Source organism: Erinaceus europaeus, chromosome 4 (assembly GCF_950295315.1).
Source record: "Erinaceus europaeus chromosome 4, mEriEur2.1, whole genome shotgun sequence".
Classification (NCBI taxonomy): Eukaryota; Metazoa; Chordata; class Mammalia; order Eulipotyphla; family Erinaceidae; genus Erinaceus; species Erinaceus europaeus.
Genome location: NC_080165.1, coordinates 138,149,994 through 138,173,738, shown reverse-complemented (window position 1 = coordinate 138,173,738; position 23,745 = coordinate 138,149,994). Strand labels below are relative to the sequence as shown.

General features: G+C 37.5%; 1 long non-coding RNA gene across 1 annotated transcript in view; it reads left to right on the top strand.

Annotated features, from left to right (window-relative positions):
• The first annotated feature begins 2,820 nt into the window (after positions 1 to 2,820).
• The window catches only part of LOC132538157 (uncharacterized), a 56,172-nt gene continuing 35,247 nt past the window's right edge, over positions 2,821 to 23,745 (top strand). The window contains exon 1 of the long non-coding RNA XR_009549612.1: positions 2,821 to 2,994. This is a non-coding gene — a long non-coding RNA (uncharacterized LOC132538157). The remainder of the gene's footprint in view (positions 2,995 to 23,745) is intronic.

Here is a 23,745-nt window from a genome sequence, read left to right as displayed (position 1 = left end):
GATCTGCAGAGGAAAAAAAAAAGAAAACTCTAATAAGAAATTAGTGAACTTGAAAATAATAGGCAATTTTCCTGGCTTCTCCTCAGGTGAATTTCTGGTGGTGTATCCAGGGCCTTCAAAATTCAGCTAACACAGTCTTTCTATGTGACTTTCCTCTGAAAGGCCTGGGAAGAGGACTTTATTTGCCTCATTTACCTCTGCTACCATTGTGATATTTAGTTAATATAAACTTGACTATATTTATGCTTCTAGAATTCCCATACTCAGGAAGTACAGGTGAAACATGCTTAGTGAAATAAGAGATAAAAGACAACTGCTAGATGATTTCACTCATATGTGGCATCTAGAGAACTTTCAAAAAAAAAAAAATGTTCCTAAGATTTTGTAACAACTATGGTGGTTATCTGTTATCTCTAGGAGATGGAAGGGTGGTGTAAACTTTAGCAGTAGGTGTAGTGTAAAACTACACTCTGCAATCTTACAATCTTGTAACCCAGTATTTAACCATATATGATTTTAAAAAAAAAAAAAATAGTTCCAGATCAGATCAAATTGATGGGGTTTATAGTCAATAATATTTATACATCTTTCCCATATTTGGGAGCTACTCTCTTCCCTGATGCAGCTTTCTGGTCCTTCTGCCAGCCATGAAATCATCTCCCCAGACAAAAACTTGGATCCACCTGCATATCAGATGTCAGGCTCAAAAAAAAAATAAATAAATAAATAAAAAGAAAAAAAAATCAAGTATAGTCATGGGCCCTTTGGAATATAACTAAAACAGGTCTACTAAATATCTACAAAAGGGAGACCCCCAGTTCTTCATCTGAACTATACCAGCCTTTAAGTTCATGAGTAGTCAACAATTTGTTTGGTTTTATATGTTAACTCTTATTCTGCCACCAGGTTCCAGATGATACCTACCAGACTTCCCTGGACAGACAACCCCACCAATGTGTCCTGGAGCCCTGCTTCCCCAGAGCCCCACCAAGTTATAAAAAGAGAGAGATAGGCTGGGAGTATGGATTGACCTGTCAACAACCATGTTCAGCAGGGAAGCAATTACAGAAGCCGGACTTTCCACCTTCTGCATCCCACAATGACCCTGGGTCCATACTCCCAGAGGGATTAAGAATAGGAGAGCTATCAGTGGAGGGGATGGGATACAGAGGTCTGGTTGTGGGAATTATGTGGAGTCCCTCTTAACCTATGGTTTTTGTCAGTGTTTCTTTTTTATAAATAAAAGTTAAAAAAAGTTCCATCTTTAGGGTCAGGAGAAACTACCTTCATGTTTAATAGAGCACATTTGGGGGCCAGCAGGACAACTCACCTGGAGAATGTGCTGGCTATTTTGTACTCAACTCAGGTTTAAACTAGGCTGCTGCCATACCAGAGGAAGCTGCAATGCTGTTGTATCTATCCTTATTCCTTTAAAAAAGTTTTTTAATTTTCTTTCTTTATTTGCTCGATAGAGACATCCAGAAATCAAGAAAGAATGGGGGAGAGACAGAGAGAGAGAGAGAGAGAGAGAGAGAGAGAGAGAGGGAGACACCTGCAGCACTGCTTAACCACTCACAAAGTTTTCCCCCTGCAGCTGGGCACCAGGGGTTTGAACCCAAGCCCTTGCACATTGTAATGTGTGCACTCAATCAGATGTTCCACCTCTGCTACCACTGTGATATTTTGTTAATGTAAACTTAATTATATTTATGCTTCTCCAATTCCCATCTTCAGGAACTGGCTCCTATCCCTATTTCCATTGGTTTCTGTCTCTATCTAAAAAAGTCAACCTGGGGGGTCAGGTGGCGGCGCACCAGATTGAGCGCACATGTCGCAATGCGCAAGGACCTAGGTTCGAGCCCCCAGTCACCACCTGCAGGGGAAAAGCTTTGCAAGTGGTGAAGCAGTGTTGCAGGTGTCTCTCTGTCTCTCTCCCATTTCTATCACTCCTTTCCTCCTCTATTTCTGGCTGTCTCTATCCAATAAATAATTAAAGATAATAAAATTTTTTAAAAACCTGGAATGAAGAAGTTCTAGCAATGACCAAAAATTTAAAAAGAGAGAGAATAAAGCATTTTTGGTAAATTTACTAAATGACATTTTTAAATTATCTTTGCTGTTGTGTTACAATTTCTTAAGTAATCGGCACTTTAGAAAAACTTCTGCTTCAGCTTGTCTTTCCCCACTGTCAAGTTCTGTCCCTTTGCTTGAAGATTTCTAAGCAGATGAGGTTTAAACTTACCCTGGAGAATGCCTGTATATATATATATATATATATATATATATATATATATATATATATATATATATACTCTGTCTAGTCAAGTTCTAAGAGAAACTTAGAAATCCCACATCTCAGTTTAGAAAGCTATACTCCAGCGTGGACACCCAAAAAGGTATTTTCCAAGCAGAGAGATTTTGGTATAAAAAGTGATTTTTTGGAAGTTTTTATTCATGCAAAACCAGTATTTAGGATGCATTTGTTCCAGGTAATCTTTTGAAAAAAAAAATATATATATATTACTCCTAGGCTTAGCCACAAAGAGTTTCATCAGTGTTTCATTTGCCAGTGATTTTATGTAGAAACATGCTTCTGCTAGTCGTCTATATCCTGTAATCTAACTGGATGAGTCACTCTTCCAGAAAGGCTCCCAGTAAGCTTATGCACATTTTTCAGAGTGATTTCACTGGGCCCTAACATGATCTCATAGGAAAAGGAGAATGCATGCATGCTATGTAATCCACTGTGGGAGTTAGAGAGTCTACTAGCTCATTAAATATCATCGTTAGCATTCCAGTATTGCAGACATATCACTGGGCTTGTGTAACACTATTTCCCAAGCTCATTTGGCCTTGAAACTCTGGGGGAAAAAACTGGTTTCTGGTTAGCATCTGATAGAACTGGTATTATTCAGACCACCCTTCATTCAGTGTTTGACTATTTTACCTTAAAAGAAAGATGTGAAATTTCATTCAACATGCACCATAATCTAGGTAAGCAGCCATTTCATTTCTACTCATCAGTCTTTCATTGCCTAAGTATGTGTTTCTTATGGATATGTCTAAAGCCTGGTACTAAATACTGCAGTATATAGAATTTACATCATTCCATAAATTCGGTATGTAGAGGTGTGTGCTAGAATTGTCACTGGGGAGTATGCATTGTCTAAAAGTAAGAGGACAGACACTCAACTTGAGTTTCCATACACTTGAACATCCTTTTTTCCTCTTAATTTAGATGTGCTATTATACTGGGTATTATAAGAAATAGAATGTGTATTAACAGTGAGTCAACAGGACATAAACTAGATTGATGTCTAAGGAATTCTAGGGAATACAGGGTTGTATTGTTATGTGGAAAACTGGAAAATGTTATGCATATACAAGCTATTGTATTTACTGTTGACTGTAAAACATTAATAATAAAAAATGAATTCTACAGAATGACCTTTATCTCTTTCTTTCTTTCTTTCTTTCTTTCTTTCTCTTTCTTATTTCTCTCTTCCTCTCTCTCTTTCTTCCTTCCCTCTCTCTTTTTTTCTGGTCTTCACCCACAGAATTTCTAATGAAGTGATTAAAATAGCATTTTATTCCATTTTTCAGGTCCTTCTTTCACTAATAAATAGATGGCTTAGAAATTAAATAAATAAATAAGTGTCATTACTAAAGACGAAGTTCCCAGATTCCTCAGATTGACTAGAGTATCTAAATCTTTTGTTGTTGCACTTCACAGCTAACTGTGATATTCATCTAAACACATTTTACTGAAAATGTTTGTAGAACTATGTTGTATTGTGCACTTTGCCCCCAAAAGAAATAAATTTCATCCAAAAGGAGACTTATCTTTCGTTAGAATATTCTAAATAAAAATGGGCCCCGTTCTTAACTAGGACTTTGAAAATTTGGGACATATTAAGAGGGGTGTTAAATGATGTCTCAATATTTAAAGCACTAATAAAAATAACAGAAGAAAGAATATTCTAGATTTAATAGCAGCATTTCATGAGAGAAAGAAAATGGGTCTTCGAATTAGAAATGCACATTGAAATCTCAGCTTTGTCTTAGTAACTGTGATGAAAAAGTTACCTAGTTTCTCTGAATCTTAGTTTTCTCACCTCTGAAATAAAGATTATTTGTGCCTGTACTTAACTTTTATTATTGTCAAGATTTTCCCACATCAGATGAGTAGTTCCCCACAAATTGTCTTTGAGGTACATGTGGGTTTGTTTCTGCTTATACTAAAATGGTTTACCCTGTGATTTGGGTTCTTTTATATATATATAAGAATTTATTTATTCATGAGAAAGATAGGAGGAGAGAGAAAGAACCAGACATCACTCCGGTACATGTGCTGCCAAGGACTGAACTTGGGACTTCATGGTTGACAATCTAATGCTTTATCCACTGTGCCATCTCCCAGACCACGTAATTTGGGTTCTAACATACAGGTTTTCTTGAAATCTGCTACACGAATATGTTAATATGCAATAGAAAGGAGGAATGCTCTTTTCTCCAGATCTGCTCTTTATCCAACATTAAATTTTATAACATTTGAGGACCAAGTGGTGGTACACCTGACTGAGCCCACATATTCAATACATAAGGACCCAAGTTCAAGTCCTTGGTCCCAACCTGCAACAGGAAAGCCTTCTCATCAGTGAAATATGGATGCAGTCATCTCTGTCTTTCTCCCACTTTATTTTTCCCTTCCCTCTCAATTTCTCTCTGATTCTATCCAATAATTAAATATTTTATGAACCCTATAACATTTCCAGATAAAATATATATGTATATATATATGTGTGTGTGTGTCCTACAAAGTGTCTAGATTGTGTAATATCTGATACAAATATTAGAAAGAAAAATGAAAATATGATAGTTTGGGAGTAGCTCCCCTTACTGAGTACAGAGCCCCCAGTTTGAGTCCTCGCACCCTCACACCACAGCACCAAAGAAGGTTCAAAGTTGGCGGAGCAGTGCTCTAATGTCTCTGTCCCTCTCTCTTCTTCTCTATTTGAAGGTCTCTTTTTATCTAAAAGAAAAATTATGTTTTTAAAAAATCAAGCCGGCAGCCATGGAGATGCACATATGCAGGATTTTAACACTTCAAATAAACAGCTATATGGAAAAAAATAAATTTTATTTCTTTTCTATTCAAATATTTTTTAGAAAACTGAAGACCAGAATATGCTATGACATGAAATACAGAGCAATTAAGATGGTTTTATCTAATGTTTCATACCAGTTTCTCCTGTTGGCCTTCAATGGTTTCATGACGTGAATCCAAGATTTCATGGGTTGTAGATTTATAAAGATTCACAATTTTAAGGTCAACAGATGCCTGTTTAAGACTAGTAAGGACATTCAACTAACAAACTGTCCTGAGTTATAGTTAAGACTTAATAAGATGTGTCTTTGTTGTTGCCTTGAGGCTTTTTGTTGTTAGTAAATCTTAGCTACATATCCAGCAAGGGACTTAGATAACTTTTCCTTCCCTTATCCTAAAATCATTAATTGAAGTAATGTGCCAGTAAAACACACAAATACTGGATGAACTTCTATGCAACTTCTGTTCAATTATCACTTACAAATTGAGGATTATAAAAGTGCAGTCTAAGCCAAAATGAATACAGCGGGTATCAATAAATAGTATTTAAGATGCAAACAGTCTTGATTCAACTGTAAGTCATATATATATATATATATATATATATATATATATATATATATATATTAGTTATTTCCCCTGCATAAAGCAGAATTTCATGAAGCTGATTAGTTCCAGTCCTAAGTTTTGAGGTTGTAGTGAAGGTTTTTGTTCCTAAAGGTCTCCAACACCGTTATGGCTATGATATACATGTTTAATATTAAATTGAAAAGTGTGTATAATCCATGAAATACTCATGCCATTTCCAGAAATACTTCTTACATCCCACATATGAGTTGTATATGTATACATGGTTTTCTTAATGAGTTCTCCCCTCTTATTAACTAGGCTGAGAAAAGGCACTGAAATATCCAGTTGCCTAGTGAAGCCATTCTGCTACAAATTCAGCTATAACAACTATCCAACCAGCAAATGTCTTCTTCAGAGAGAACACTAGAATTAGAACGGAAACAGTGAACCTGTATAAATAAACGGCAGATTTTCATTGTGTCCTTTCATTTCTTCTACCAACCTTAGGAGAGCTTATATTAAATAAGTAATTTTGTTCAGTATTTCTTTATGTTTTTTTTCAATCACATATTCCTTTTTGGAAATTATGCTACGTTTTGAGCATTAGAGTTCTGAAGTGTGCAGTGCAAAGGTGGCATGCAAATCTAGCAATGGTATCTGATAATGTGAAAGCAGTCATAGAGCTTTGAAAGGGGGTTCACATAAAAGGGCCAGTCATCTTACAGAGGCGCTGTGGAGAGCAGCACGTAGCACGTTCCAAAACGTTGCCAGCTAACTGGGTCATATCAGGACCTCACTCACAGTTACACACCCATAACTGTGTGTCTTCACGCAGACTATGATCTTGGTTGATACCAAGAGTATGAACAATGAAAATCACCAGATAACCCCACAAACCTGTCAAAATAATTGGTTTCAAATTTCCCTCTTTCCAAGATTTTATTTAGATCTACTAAACATAAAACATGAGAGTGAATGAGACTAGCTTGATAAGCTTTCTTTTTGAGTTGCTAAAAGGGAAAAGGGCAACATATGTGACAATTAAATCTTTAAGTGGAAAAACAGACTCTGAATGAAAAAAAAGTCATTACAGATGTGCGCATGGACAGATAGGACTAGCAGATTTTTTATATAAGAATTTAATCAGCAGTATAATAACATTTTAATCCTTTTACTCCATTATGTTTTATTTATTTTTTTATTGGGGAATTAATGTTTTACATTTGACAGTAGGCTTGTACATGCATAACATTTCCCAGTTTTCCATATAACAATACAACCCCCCACTAGGTCCTCTGTCAGCCTTTTACTCCATTATTTTTAAACTTGTATGCTATGTTGACTATGCTAATTGCTGCTAATTGAATATTATTTGACTTTGATTCTCACATGGTTTGCAATAAAAATTTTTAAAAAGTGAATTTTTCGTTCTCCTTAATTAAGCAAACTCTTTACTCCCTGATTCACCGCATCTGCTGTTAGCATACTTAATAAAGTGTGGATGAAGACTGCTTTAATTAATTTTACTTGTACTAACCTCTGTTTGCCTTTGAAATCATCAATGTCTTTATCCACTGATACTTCTGTATATATTGTTACTTTGAAACATCCCTCAAGTCTTTCATTTTCTTCTATTACTATCTTATTTCCCTAGTACATATGCAATAACTTCCAATATATTTTTTAAGTATTTTATTTATTTTTAGAGAGATTCAGAGAGAGAAAGACACAGAGAAACACCAAAGCACCGCTCAGCTCTGGCTTATGGAGGTGCGGGGGATTGAACCTGGGACTTCAGAGCCTCAGGCATGACAGACTCTTTGCATAACCACGATGCTATCTACCCCATCCCCAAAATATTTTTCATGTGCTTATAAATCAGAGGGCCTTATTATGTCTCTCTGTGTGTATGTGTGTGTGTGTGTGTGTGTGTGAGAGAGAGAGAGAGAGAGAGACACTCAGCTAAATGTGCCAAGATCAATCCCCATTAAATAGAGTCCCTATAACCTACTAAGATGTTCTTAATTTAGTCTATACAAATGAAAATGATGAGACCAATAAAGTATTTCCATAACTAGCTACAGACATATATCTTACACTTGGTGTTTCATTTTATATTCCTATCATATTCCTTATGAATTTATTCTTCAGCCCAAATACCAATATTGAGGAAAGCATAATGAAGAAGTGTTGCAGGGCTAGGTAGTGGCACATCCAGTTATGAGTACACGTTACAATGAACAAGGACCCAAACTCAAGTCCCAGGTCTCCATCTGTAACAGAGAAACTTCACAACTGATGAAGCAGTGATGCAGTTATCTCTCATTCTTTCTCTATCTCTACCTCTCCCTACCCTCTCTAAACTGGTCTGTTCTATCAAAATAAAAATAATATTAAGTCAAGTATGGAAATGATGCCATAGTTTATATCTTACTTATCTTCCCTCACAGCCCTCATCACTTTACATATCAATTAGATCTCAATGTCCTCTTCACTAAAGATAGTTCAGGTACAGAAATGGGAGAGTAGAGTCATTTATTCATTTAGTCAGTTATTTATAGAGGCCTACCATAGCCTGGTCACTGCTCTGCCACTAGGAGTGCAGTAAAGAGAAAAAATAAGATTCCAGTTAATTGGTCCATCTATGCTAGCATCACGTCGGTGATGTGACAGAAAATAAATAATGAGGAAATGCAAAAAAAAAAAAAAAGAAAAGAAAATCTTCCTAGTGATAAATGGACAAAATAAAATAAGAAAAAATAATTTAGTAAAGGGTGTTGCTATGAATGCCAATTTAGACAACATACTCAGCTAAGACCTCACTGACATTTGACCCAACACAAGACTGTCATGAGGAAGCCAGGTTACTTAGATTCATGGCGTAGAGTATTTTCTGCCAAAGAAGATCAAGTGTGTGACTCAAGACTGGTCTATTGACTGAATCGTCATAAATAATTGGCATAGAAGTGCAAGTAGAATCAAAGGAATAAGACAATGAGCTAGAGAGACACTGCTTCACCATCTGTGTCTGCCACAGTTATGAACACTGGCATCATATTTGACTGGTACATTCGTACCAAGAGAAGCTTCGGTACTGTAGTATCTCTGCCTCTCTGTGAATGAAAAAGTTGATCCTAAAGAAATGAAGTTGCACATTCACAAGGTTTGGGATTTTAAAAAATGATTAAAAAAAAAAAAAAAGCCAGAGCACAAAGAACTTGTAACATCAGGCATAATGTTGTCTTTGGGGATTTTTAATGTAACTGCTGTGGGAATCCAGTGAAGGAAATAGCACAGCTATGACATGGTCAGAGCTATCTTTACAAAAGATTACTCTGATTCTACATGGAGAGCGGTTTGGCTGGAACAGGGACAAGTGGGAAAGCTGAGACATGCTATCCCAGTAGTCAAGCTGGCCTCAATTAAAGTAACAATTGAAAAGGAAAAAGAGTGAGTGGCTTCAGGATAAGTTTTGCAGGGGGTCATGAGGAATTGGAAGGCAGGGAGTAAATAACAACAACAATAAATAAATAAATAAGTAAATAGCTTTGGGGTTTTGGATTGAGATATCCCATGAAATAATTTGCCAAATGCTGAGTGAAGAAGGCTTGAGAGAGGTCTATGGAAAGCAAGAGCCCTGTTTTGCTGTCAAATTTGAGGTGATTAAACTTGCTCCATGAAAATTTCAAGTAGTAAGTTCAATATAGTCAGTTCAAAGACTAATAAACACAATGGTCTCTAACTTACATTTTGTAATTAAGGAAGGGAGGGAAATAAACCATAATATTCTTTCTCATTTTGAGGACCTAATAGAGAAGTGGAATTCCATACCTACGACTAAATGTATTGTAGGTTGCTGGGAAATTGTGCCGATGCAGTCACATCTGCCATGTTGTCCCCTCAAGCTACTGCTAGTTCCCACAAGAGTTGGCACATTCTCGGAGTGCCTGTTTTGCCATGTTGTGCCCTCAGGGCATTGTCTATTTCCCCGCGATATTTGGAGTGCTTTGGTTACTCCTCCCCCCTCCCATTCTCACGAGAGTTATCATCCTATCCTGGAGTGCTATGGTTACTCCTCCCCCTTCCCATTCTCGTGAAAGCTACTCCTATAAAAGCCCTTCTTCTTCCGCACCTCACACTCTTGCCAGTGCTCCACTCCGGTGTTCAGATGCAGGAAAGGTTACCGCATGAGGCGGCCATTTTCGCTACCTCCACGTGGCCCAACCTGCTTCTCTAGCACCCAACTCTGAGGTGCCAGCGCAAATAAAGATTTGTGTTCCCTCTTCGCTCCGTACCTCCTCTCTCTTCTCTGCGGCCTGCGCACAACAACAGTGGGTGAGCTGTGAGGTCTTTGACAGTTCCTTCTATGTCTTTCCCAAAGCACATTAGAATTATTAAACAGCGGTGACCAGTACTGACTCATGCTACCTTTGATATACTACTGTTAAATTATTGTTTTTCTGTAAAAAGTTTCTACTTTCCCTCTTCAGGCCCTCTAGGTCAAATCCTTTAAGTCTTCTAAGCCTGTAATTTTTTAAAGCTACTAGGGGAAATTGCTATTTTTCCCCCCTTGGCTAGGCTCTTATATTGTCTGTGACAGTGTTGTTAAGTTGGGCTGTTTCTGCAAATCAAGTTTTCATATTTTAGGGGTTTTTTAAATGTCCATACAGGTCAAACAATGGAGCACAGCCTTAAATAAATTTTAGCACCTTTAAGAACTTTGAAAGTTTTTAATTTTTGTTTGAACTGTGCTAAGGACTGCATGATCTCTGTTTAAATTTTCACAGAATCCTGGAGTTCAAGATGTAATATTTTTTGTATTCTTTTTTTGTTCCTTTCCACACAAGGAAATAAATTCAAGGCCTCACATACATGAACTATACTAAGTGGCTTCCTCAGTCTAATGTTCAATTCTTCGTCTTTTAGAGAGGACAGGCACAGAGAAAGGGGATACCACAGCAATGATCCTCCACCCATGGGACTCCCTGATGTCTGTCATCCTCTATGCTCCCATGTGGGACTGAGATTTGAGCCCAGCACCCTGAGAATCAGACCTAGGCATACCCAAAAGGTCCCTAGAGCTGTTTATTGTTTCTGCCAGTTTCCCTCTCCTCATTTCTGTAGCTCACCTCTCTGGGTAGGAAATATAAAATAACAACTGTCATTTTGATAACCTGTACTTTCTTCCTAGATGTGCCTCAGACCCTCTTCATATATTTAATCTTGGGAAGAAGATTGCTTTGATTCATTGAGTAAGCTTGCTCCATGACTTTCGTCTCCTCAGTGGACTCCTCCAAGTGAATACAGAAAACCCAATCCAAGGGAAAACACTCTTAGCCCTAGTCTCATCCAGTGGGGGATGAAGGAGGGATGTGGGGGTCTTACTTTGGGGAATTGAGGGATAACATGTAGTTCTGAAGGATGAATATTGTGAAATGATTTCTAGATCTTTAATAGTTCTCCACTCTTCCTCTATTTCTCTGGTAGCCAGCTCAGAGGACAGAGGCATCTGCTCCTGTTTAAAAAAAAAATGATAAAATGCTACAGTATATTAGATTCAGCTTGGGAGGGGGCTTTAAGTTTGGAGAAAAGCCTTTGTTTAATCACATCAAGTCTATGTCACAGGCTGAAAAATGCCAGGAAATTCCAAACTAAAGGCAGATATTTCATCTATAACTCATGCCATGAGGCTTATTTTTATTCTTTCATACGCATGGAAACAGAGGATGAAGTATCAGAAAAGCTTAATTTGGGTTTTCTTCTTTTTCTTTTTCCATCTTGTCAGTTCATGTCATAACCTTGGCATTACTTTGTATTTTTTTTAATTTAATAAGAATATGAGATTATACTTATCCTGTTCTCCTATTTCTTGTTAGTGCTGAACAAGCACTTTTGGCACTCACAACTCAAATTACTGCCATGTTGCTCTGTGTCTTAATATGTTTGGCTATGAACCCAAATGTCTTGACCTATCATCTATCTTTAAGACTTGAGAAAAAAATTATTTTAGCATTCCTGCTCTTGGCTCATTTATATAAATCTGATCTATGACATGTCTGCAGCTCTGAAGCTAACACAAAAGTATGAAGAACAAAAGGAGTAAATGGCTCAAGTGGGTGTGGAATAAAAAACAAAGACCTGCAAGCAGAGTATTATTAAACCTGCTACTTTGTGCCTAGCCATGTGTTCTGGATCCTATAAATAGGATGAAGAACATATGTAATTTCAAAAAAGCATGTGACTCTTTAAAACATGGAAAGAGTTCTTTTTCCAGTCTCAGTGTCTTAAATTTCTGTGTTGCTTTAGAGTTGGATGGTACAAAGTAAAATTATAGAACTTTGCACAGGCAGAAGAATTTACCTCTTCAAATATTTTACTCCCAAAAGGAGGGGGAAAATACACTAGCAAAACAACCTAGTAAAATAATTGTATGATGACCGTCAGTCACAGAAATACAAATATACCAAAGAATTGTGATAACAGTAAGACTTGTTGAAGAGGATGGTCTGTAATAGACTGACTTTTAATATCCTTTCCAGTTCAATTCGTAAATACTGAAAGAGAAGAAATTTAAATTGATCTTTGAACAATGTGGGGATAGGAACACTGACCTTTGTATAGTGAAAAAATCCATATATAACCCTTAATTTCTCCCAAATTGACAAGTAGTAAGCTGTTTTTGATAGAAACTGTACTGATAATATGAACAGATGATTAATATGTAATTTGTTATACATATTATATACTGTATCCATACAATAAACTAAGTTAGACAAAATAAACATTATTTAAAAAATAAGACAAGTTATTTTGTCATAGCAATATGATATATACATCAATAGTTTACATCCATTTACAAGATGAACCCACTTAAATTAACTCATTATTCAAACCAGTCTTGTTCAGGAGTCAACTGTGGGGGCTGGGTGAGTCTATGTGGTACTATGAGCAGTACCACATAGACTGCTCATTTTACCATGAACAAAGACCCAGGTTCAAGACCCCACTCCCCACCCACAAGAGGCTTCGCCGCCATTAAAGTAATACCATAGGAGTCTCTCTAGCTCTTTCTCTCTATCTGTCCCTCTTCCCTGACCCTGTCCCCCTATCTGACCCATTTCTTTCTGTCCTGTCAGTTAAAGCAAGACAACAAAAAACAAATCAAAAAATGGCCAGTAAGAGAATTGGATTTGTTGTATAGGCACTGGGCCCCAGTGATAATCGCAGTGGTAATAAATGATCTCCCAATTTAATTATTTAATTTCAATCAGATAGTATAGGATGTTGACTATAGGTATTTATGTAGTTACCAAGACTTAGAAATTCATGAGCAGGATTCGATCATAAGATTTCTACAAGTGCAGCTGCTAAGAGAAAATCCATGATGACTCTAGGGACATACAAAATTGACTTGAAGGTTCATTTTAACTGCTTTTAATATTTGCTGAGTGGCCACTCTGCATCAGTTTCTTTTTTTTTTTCCCCTCCAGGGTGATTGCTGGGCTCGGTGCCTGCACCATGAATCCACCGCTCCTGGAGGCCATTCTTTCCCCCCTTTTTGTTGCCCTTGTTGTAGCCTAGTTGTAGTTATTATCATTGCCATTGTTGATGTTGTTCGTTGTTGGATAGGACAGAGAGAAATGGAGAGAGGAGGGGAAGACAGAGAGGGGGAGAGAAAGATAGACCACCTGTGAAGCGACTCCCCTGCAGGTGGGGAGCTGGGGGCTCAAACCAGGATCCTTACTCCGGTCCCTACGCTTTGTGCCACATGCGCTTAACCCACTGTGCCACAGCCCAACCCCCTTTGCATCAGTTTCTATGTTGATCACTAGTGACATAGCACTAAGGCGAATAGATACAATTTCTTCCATTATGGAACTTCCAAAAGAGACTTTGACAACTACATTAGTAATCTACATTAGTAAAAAGGAAATTAGTAAAAATTTTACTACATTAGTAAAAAGTAAAACTCTATACTATTCTAAGCACTGAAAATAAAAATATAAGAGAAAGAAAAGAATCCAAGATCCATCAAGTTTGATTGGGAATTCATTTAAATAATCTCCAGGAAGAATGCCAGAGAATAATATTAGTGCTGCGTTTGCTGGATTATCAAGGTCAAAGGACTCAACAGAATCCAAAAACATACCCACCAGTCCCACTCCCCACAAAAATGCAACACATGGGTTAAGGCGTGAAGTGCAGGCACCAACCTGCAGTGATAACCCTGAAGGCAAAAAAAAAAAAAGAGTATCTAAATTAATTGTGAACAGTTACATAACAAAATGGTTATTTGATGATAAACATTAATTTATATAGTATTATTAAATCAACTCTTATTTTAATAAACAAGTTTTATTGGAAAAAAATGCAACGCGTGCTGTTGAAATTATCTTAATTTTGTATCAAACTGCCATATATTTCAATTTTCTCATTTTCATATTGAGTTGATAAAATTTTATAAATAAATAACAATTGAAATTCCTGTAGAGACAGTAGAATATTTTAGGAAAATGGACTGAGACCACACAAAGGTCAGTCAAATGCCTACTGAGAGCACTGGACATCAGAGGGAAACATATATACTTACAGAATATTTATAGTGTGGAAAAAAAAAATCTGTGTTAAGCGAGGGAATAAAACTTAAGGAAGTAAAGGGAAGATGTGAAGTCTGCTATTGGAGACAATTAACTGTGGTGCCCTAGGGGTCAACACATTTTCTTAGGTTTAGCAAAGCACTGGATTTATGTGGCAGTACATTCAAAAGTTCATATAACTAAATATACAAACTGGCTTGTTTGTTTTGGACCATTCAGAGCCTGAGAATGAATTATTCATTCAAGCATTAATAAATTAAAATTTTTCTATTTGGCCGTTGACAGCATTTACTTAAGGAAATAAAAGTGATATCCACCAAGTTTAAACTGGCTTACACATTTTTTTAAGCTAGCTAAAATCTCAAATCCCCAGTGTAGAAGAAAGTAAAAGTAATTTATGAATATGTGTCTTTTATGTTACTGATTTATTGTACGTGGAAAAACAAATCCTAAGATTGGTCAGAGCTGAAGTACAAAATAGCAAGAATTTCCCTATTATCTAACCCAGGGATGATACTAACATTGGTAGGGAAAGAAAAAACTCCATGGTATAAGAGTCAAAGCAGGGTTCAGGCAGTGATGTGGGGTGTTGAGCAAATGCATTACCACCCGTGAATGCCTGGGTTGGAATCCCAGCTCCCCGCCTACAGTGGGGGAGCGGAGGGGAAGAAATCTCCAAAAGTGTTTCAGGTGTCTCTGTCTCTCCTCTCTCTCCCTCTTCCCCTTCTCTCTTTTTATTTAATTTTTAAAAATATTTTTATTTATTTTGAATACAGATGGAAAATTTGAGGGGAAGAGGAGAAAGGGAGAGAGCAACATCTTTATACCTGCTTGTCCCCTGCAAGTGTGGGCCAGGGGCTTGAACGGGGGTCTTTGTGCACTGCAATGTGTGCACTTAACCAAGTGCTTGCCCTCCCTACCCTCTCAATTTCTATCTGCCCTACTAAATAAGAGAGAACAAAAAGAAAGAAAAGAAAAAACAAAACATAAAAAAGCAAAAATGCCTGCTAGAAGCAGTGGATTTATCCTGCAAGCACTGAGCCACAGAGATAATCCTGGTGGCAAAATAAATAAATAAATAATCAAAGCAAATGGAATTTTCTTCTGTCACAGAATAACCACTAATGACATCCTATTCCTTTTAAATGTCACTCCTCTATCCCTTTTCTATAATTTAAACATGTTTTTTCCTCCACATACAGAGAAATAATAGCCTCCCATAAGTTATGTTTCCCATGTGTTATCTAAGAATTCAGTATTCTCTTAGCAGGAAAATATTAAGTTATTTGAAATACACCATTTCAGCGCGCGCACACACACACACACACACACACACACACACACACTCTCTCTCTTATTACTGTCTACTATACTAAAAAAATAAGCTCTTTCCCTCTGCTAACAGAACATTGTAGTACAATAAACTACAACAACAGAAACTCAGATGATTTTGGGGTAATTTTCAAGGATATCTAGTTACTGCCATGAAGGTTCCCACTGTGTGGGTGACATTTTTGCTAGAGAAAATGTATGTAAGGTGAGATGAGATAGGACTCACTAATATTTTATTATTATTATTTATTTATTATTTATTTTCCCTTTATTTATTATTATTATTTTCCCTTTTATTGCCCTTGTTGTTTTCTTGTTGTAGTTATTGTTGTTGATGTTGTCGTTGTTGGATAGGACAGAGATAAATGGAGAGAGGAGGGGAAGACAGACAGGGGGAGAGAAAGATAGACACCTGCAGACCTGCTTCACCGCCTGTGAAGTGACTCCCCTGCAGATGGGGAGCCGGGGGCTCAGATTCACTAACTCTTTTTCTGTGTCCTTAACTGGGCAAATTATGTTACTTGACAGCTGACAAAGAAGTACTGAAAGCAGTACTTCCCTCTTCTCTGTGCCAGACTGTGGCACTCTGTCATTTCACAAACATCTCATAAAAACTGCAGCAAAGGTGGGCGCGAGGAATCACATCATTGCAAGACTGGCCAGCTCCTCATGGGGCGCGAGCGCTTCCACACTACGATCATCCTCTCTGGCATTATGCTATTCCACTGCAGAATACTGTGCCCCAGGATGATTCCGTAGCCCCCATGTCCACTTGGTCGATTCCAAATTATATTCCTCCATGAGGATCATTTCTGGAACCATCCGTTCCACCCCGGTTCCATGGCTGCCAGTTCTTAGCAACATCGCCCCGCCAGATATTCGTCGGGATGCGGCATCATCTAAGTTCATTTCCCACGTCTACGCTCGACCGGACCTGCCAATATACGCGGAGATCTTCGCCCACCCTGTCCAACGCTTGACGTCTCGTCACCCAATCTGGTCCCCTACGCCTACACTGAACTTCTCTGTTTCAGTCTCTTGGAAACAGAGTTGGCAGTCAGCTGAGGTAAAGAACAAACACCTCATCCCAGACCCCTGCAAGCGTCAACCCGGCTTTGACCTAGCACGTTATGATTGGGCCCTCCTCAATCGCTACCGAACAGGCCATGGCCGGTGCGCCGCTATGTTCCATTGCTGGGGAGCCAGAGAGGACCCGAACTGCCCCTGCGGCTCCAGACAGACTATGACCCACATAGTCAGCGACTGCCACCTCTCCAGATTTAAAGGAGGTCTCGAAACTTTACATCAGGCTCAACCTGACGCTGTTGACTGGCTACGGAAGAAGGGCAAATGCTAGAAGAAGAAGAACTGTGGGACCTTTCTCTGCCACCACCCATTATTTCCCATTTTCCTTTCTGTGACTTCTTCCCTTAAGATATAACATGTAATCAAAAGAATTTACTGATATTTTATTTATTTATCAATTAGAAAGATAAGGTAGAGAGAGAAAGAATCAGAAGTCACTCTGGTATATGTACTGCTGGGGATTGAATTTGGGACCTCATGCTTGAGAGTCCAGTGCTTAACCACCGCACCACCTTAAAAACCACTGTTTTTATTTTGTTGTTGTTGTTTTTTTGTTTGTTTGTTTACCAGAGCACTGCTCAGCTCTGGTTTATGGTGGCATGGGAGATTGAACCTGGGACTTCAGAGCCTCAGGCTTAAGATCTCTTTGCATAACAGTTGTGCTATCTACCCCACCCACCTGACTGACTATATTTTCATTCTGAATGAGGGAACTGCCTTAATTCCAACTGAAGAAATACTAGAAATTAGCAAATATACTAGAGACAGCACTCGTCTATAGAATAGGTGAGTCAGGTGGTAGTGCAGCAGATTAAGCACACATGGCGCAAAGTGCAAGGACCAGAGTAAAGACCTGGGTTAGAGCCCCTGGCTCCCCACCTGCTGGGGAGTCACAGGTGGTGAAGCAGATCTGCAGGTGTCTATCTTTCTCTCCCCCTCTCTGTCTTCCCCTCCTCTCTCCATTTCTCTGTCCTATCCAACAATGACAACATCAATAATAACAACAACAATAACTACAACAGCAAAAAAAAAGGGGGGGGGGGAATAAATAAATAAATATTTTAAAAATCTTTAAAAAAAAAAAAAGAAAGAAAACGTCATTAGTTGCCCTCAGGCCCCGCCTAGAAGAATTTACTCCTTTTGTTAGTACAGTTGACCTTCAGACAATACAGATTTCAACAGGGTGGGGAAGGGCCACTCCTATTCAGATTTTAAGGTAATAGCATACATTGATATCATTGATACAGCATGACACTATAAATATAATTTCCTTAATAATTTTTCTTTTTTCTACCTTTTACATGAGTGTAATATATAATATATATGACATATAGAACTAAACTATCATTTATCAGTAAGACTTCTAGTCAACAGTAATCTATTAGTAATTAAATTTCTGCAAAGACAAGTTTTCTACTGTCTGAAAGCTAGTTCCTCTAACTATTGTTTTTCAAGAGTAACTCCAGCCTTCATTGTCTGAGTTGCACCTACTAATATCTTCTCAAGTAAGACTCTTTGCTTTTAGAATCATTTTCCTAGACCACTAGAATGTAGGTGTATTTACTTTGCAACATTCCAACATTTCAGTTTCCTAACACACACACACACACACACACACACACACACAGACATATAGATATATAGATATAGCTATATATGAGAGAGAGATGGACTCTGGGAAAATGTTTTTTACATGTACTTATTTTTGGGACATAATTATGCTAATAAGTCAAGGGGAGAAAGGTTAAACCTGAATAAAAATGTATGATATTTTTTATTTCTCATTTTTATGACATAAAATAGATTACAAGATTATACAATTATAGGGTATAGTTCCACAGTATACCCACCACCAAGGCTCTGTGTCCCCACACTCCCATCTCCCAAATACAACCACCATAGTTCTCAGTCTTACAAAGGATTTTTGTTTTTTTTGTTTTTTTTACAAGTTTGTGTTTCCATTCTCTAGATCCCATTTATACATAAAACCATTCAGTAGTTGTCATTCATTTCTTTAATTATTTTTATTAAGCAGAATCATATCCAGTTCTACTAATTTTTGTCCCAAAGAACACATCATCTTTTTTGATGACAGAGTAGTGTATCCCATAACTTCTTTATCTGATGTTCATGGACATTTAGCAACTTCTACTCTTTTGACTATTGTGACAGAGTCCCTGTCAGTCTGGGTTTGTAGTCCATGATCACAGCTGCAAATAGTCTTAGGCTGTATACATTTCAGGATCAGGGAGAGTAAAACAAAGTAGGATGACCCAGTGGGGAAGTCCTTGCCAATGGTAGTTCATAGTGAGGATAGTCCTGAAGAAGCCCTAAAGAAGGCTTATGATGACATTCCTCCTGGAAGTGACCAGTGATGGTGGATAGTAGGACTTATTAGAGGTCTAGGACAATTGAATCTATGAGGGAATCCATATCCTGAATGTACTGATTAGGGCCCCAGGTGATGGGGTGGCCTGGAAGTGACCAAGAACCCATCATTAAGTAAGCCATTAGCAAATAGGCTAGTGGAGATAACAACCTTCCAACCCCAATAGTCTGGTGAGACATTTACTGACACTTAGAACTACATAGTTTCGCTTCAAATGGTGCTTTCTCTAGCAAAGTTACAGACCCTAGATATAGGTTAGGGCCTATGGGACTGGATACATCTACACATGTATACATAAGTTAGGGGCAACTATCTACCTCTAAATAAAAGTGCTTTATAGTCCTCTGTGATTAGACTTAAACATAATTAAATAAGTAGAAAGGCAAGGTAAATTTACTTTTTTAAAATTTGTTTTACATTTACTTATTTTCCCTTTTGTTGCCCTTTTTTATTGTTGTAGTTATTATTGTTGTTGTTACTGATGTTGTTGTTGTTAGATAGGACAGAGAGAAATGGAGAGAGGAGGGGAAGACAGAGAGGAGAGAAAGATAGACACCTACAGACCTGCTTCACCTACTGTGAAGTGACTCCCCAGCAGGCGGGAGCCAGGGCTCGAACCAGGATCCTTAACTCTGGTTCTTGTGCTGCACTACTGCCAGACTCCTGCAAGGTAAATTTTCTAACCAAATAATTACTACTTAGGCCTATACACCCTCCTCTCCTACCCCCTACTTCACTTTCCTCAATCACTTTATCTACTAACTAATTACACAAAAGAAAGTAAGATATATATATCAGTCTCTTCTGACAACAACAACATTGTTATCACCTTCTGATAATCTTTAGAAGATAGACTACATACAATTGGCCAAGAGATACACTGGCAAAGAATATATATCTATTAAAGGATAATGATTGTCCCTATGAGAACTTTTATTAGAATCATCAAACAAGTAAGTACAGTAATACTTAAGGTAAAATTAGGCCACACTAAAACCCTAGATCTAGTTCCTCCCTAACTTGAAACTAGACCCCATAAACCTAATACCAGTTTGGATACAACAAATGATGCTTAATGCTTTAGCAACAGGGAGAATGCCTAAGATTTTCAGGTAAAGAATGGACTACAAGAGCTGCAAGAAATCCAAAGACAATTTAAAAGTGACCTGGAGAGGTATGGCATACTCTTGATAAACGAGGAAAAAAAGAAAAACACCTGAGAGCCCAACAAAATACAACCAGAATCTCTCCAGAAACTTATTAAGCCACAGATGAGTATAGACATGTGTTGTCAGTGGGTAGAAAAGAGGTGAGGAGGGGTACAATTCCACACAATTACCACCACCCAATCTCCATATCCCACCCCCTCCCCTGATAGCTTTCCCATTCTCTATCCCTCTGGGAGCATGGACCCAGGGTCATTGTGGGTTGCAGAAAGTAGAAGGTCTGGCTTCTGTAATTGCTTCCCCGCTGAACATGGGCATTGACTGGTCGGTCCATACTCCCAGTCTGCCTCTCTCTTTCCTTAGTAGGGTGGGTCTCTGGGGAAGCGGAGCTCTAGGACACAGTGGTGGGGTCTTCAGTCTAGGGAAGCCTGGCCGGCATCCTGATGACATCTGGAACCTGGTGACTGAAAACAGAGTTAACATACGAAGCCAAACAAATTGTTGAGCAATCATGGACCCCAAGCTTGGAATAGTGGAGAGGAAGTGTTAGGGAGGTACTCACTACAAACTCTAGTGTACTTCTGCTTTCAGGTATATATTTTGCAGTAGTTTATGGATACGTGTGAACATATGCTCTCTCTCTCACAGAAACTGGTTTATATCTAGGTTTTGGGACTTTGTTAGAAAGTGAACCACCTGAGATGGAATTAGAGTATACTATGAAAGGAAAGGTCTCACCCGAGTAATGAAGCTGAAGGGTTGTCATTCCACACGTGAAGTCTCTGGACACAGTCTGAAGTGAAGCATGTTGAGGTGGCAATCATTGTGCTGGTTAGGTTGTGATCGGCAGATGCAATATTATTTGATATGGATTGGGAGAGGCATACCCTATGGTTTTGTCAATTAATCCTTTCTTAAATAAAGAAAGAAAGAAAAAAGAAAAGAGGTGAGGAATAAATTCTTCAGTGACACAGCTGTCATTCAGAAACATGTTTTACTCTCCATATTTTGGATATATTTATTTTTGTGGTTGATTTCTAACCTCACTGTCTCATGGTCAGAAAAAATACTTTTTACTATTTCAGTATTCACATATTTATTAAGGTGGTCTTGTATCCCAAATATATGGTTAATCTTTAAAAATGCACTTTGTGCATGTTTCTTTGTGCACTTAGAAGGAATGTATGTCTTTAATTTGGGATGAAATAATCTGAATATACCTGTTATGTTCCTTTACCTATGACTTCATTAAGGTCCCTATTTTTTGTGTTTATTTTTTTGTTCCAAAGATCTATATCTTGCTGTGAGGGCTGTGTTAGGGTATCTTATAATTACTGTATTGTTGTCAGTGTCTCTGTTGAGGTAAGTAACTATCTGTTATATATTTGGGTTTACTCACAGTGAGAGTGTATACATTTGTTGTATGTTGTCTTGTTGGATTGGTTTTCTGATCAATACATAGTGTCTACATCTGTCTCTTATTACCTTTGATGTTTGAAAATCTATTTTATCTAGTAGTAAAAAAAATTCTCTTTCCCTTTTTACCACCTTATTCAAGTCTGTCACTTGGAGATTCTATTTGTCCTTTTTCAGATATGTTTCCAGGAGACATAGAATATATTGGTCTTGTATTTTTAATACATTTAGTTACTCTGAATTTCTTGTTTGATGAATGTAAATCATTCACAATTAAAATGATGAATAATAATTGTGTTTTACTTTTCATAATTACAATTTGTATTTTCAACTTGTTTTATATTCTTGTTGGTAAATTTCCTGCTGGTATTTTGTGTGGATAGTTTTCTATGACAGTCTTGCTTACTGTATATATGTTTAATTACTCTCAGTGCTATATCTGTGTTGTGACTATCATGAGTATTGTGTCTACCTTAAAATATTTATAACAGTCTTTCTTAACTTACCCTTGTTTCTTTAACATTTTATTGTATTGCTCTGTCCATTTTGCCTTCCTCTTTCCTGTTTGTTTTATCTGTCACTGTGGTTGTATTCCTGATTTTATTCTACCACTATGATCACCTCATTAAAAGTTGCCATTATTCTGCTTCTTTTTTTGTTGGAGTCCTTTCAATAATTTTTGCAAAGTGGGATTGGTACTGGAAAAATCCTTCAGTTCCTGTATGTTTAAAAAGGTCTTTACTTTTCCCTCATACTTGAAGAATAATCTTGCAGGATAGAGTATTTATGGTTCATAATTCTTATCTTTTAATACATCAAATAAGACACTTCACTTCCTTCTTGTCTTAAGAGTTTGTGATGAGAAATCTTATGAGAGCCTGATGGTTCTATCTCTAGTAGTCAAATCCCACTTTTCCCTCACAATCAAGAACATTTATTTCCTTGCCCTTGATTCTAGATAACTTCACTATGATATGTCTGTCTTGGTATGGGCCATTTGGGATTCAGGAACTTCAGTGTTTTTTTCAGCTTCCTTGTTGTGCTTGTTGTCCAGGTGTGGAAAACTGTCTACTATGATTTCTAAGAATATGTCCTTTGCTTCCCACTCATTCCCTCTCTTCTTCCTCAGGAATAACTATAACACTCACATTTGTCCTCCTGGTGGAGTCTGTTATTTCACCAAGGAATGCTTCATTTTTCTTAAACCTATCCTTCCTAACAACTTTAAATTCACTGAGTCTGGTGGTTGTACTTTATAGTTCTGATATTCTCTCTCCCATCTGATTTATCCTACATCCAAGACCTGTTAGAGGAGCATGAACTGAATTCATTGTCCATCGCACCCTTCAGTTCTGTTTGAAGTTGTTACTTCATTTTTCCAACTTGGAATCAAGTTTGTTTCAAAGATTTTCTTTTATATTTTGTAACTTTTTTTTGAAATTATCTCTCAATTCTTGACTATGTTTCTTTATGTTAACTTTGCATTCTTGTTTGTTGTTGTTGTTGTATGTTTTTACCAGAGTACTGTTCAGCTCTGGCTTATGGTGATACAAGGGATTAAGCCTAGGAATTTGGAGCCTTAGGCACAAGAGTCTGCATAGCCATTAAGCTATCTACACCTGCCTAGTAAGTTTGCATTCTTGAGTTGTCTTTGTAATAAGTTTTCTAAATTCTATTTCTGAATTTTTTTCTCCAGGTCATTGTACATATGACCTTTGTAGGTTCTGGCATGGCAGTATCGTCTGTATTTCTAAATCTGTGAATTTGGTGTGTTTTTTGTCGTTGAGCAACTATGTCAGACTGTAGCTATGATGCTGGGTTTTCCTGTTTATATGTCATGTTTTCAAGATTCTATTATGTGCAGCAGCTTTATTTTAGAGCTTGTGACATCAACGTGAGATCTTTCTGTCGTATTTTCAGCTTCTGTGGTGAATTAAGGTTTTTTAAGAAGTCTTTGTTGTAATTTGGTGAGTATTCATGTGATCATTTCATTATTGTAACTAGTTGATTAGGGGAGTGACATACCACAGCTGCTGCTTATGACCATACTTTCAAAAGTTGGCTAGGATTTATTTTCCTAGT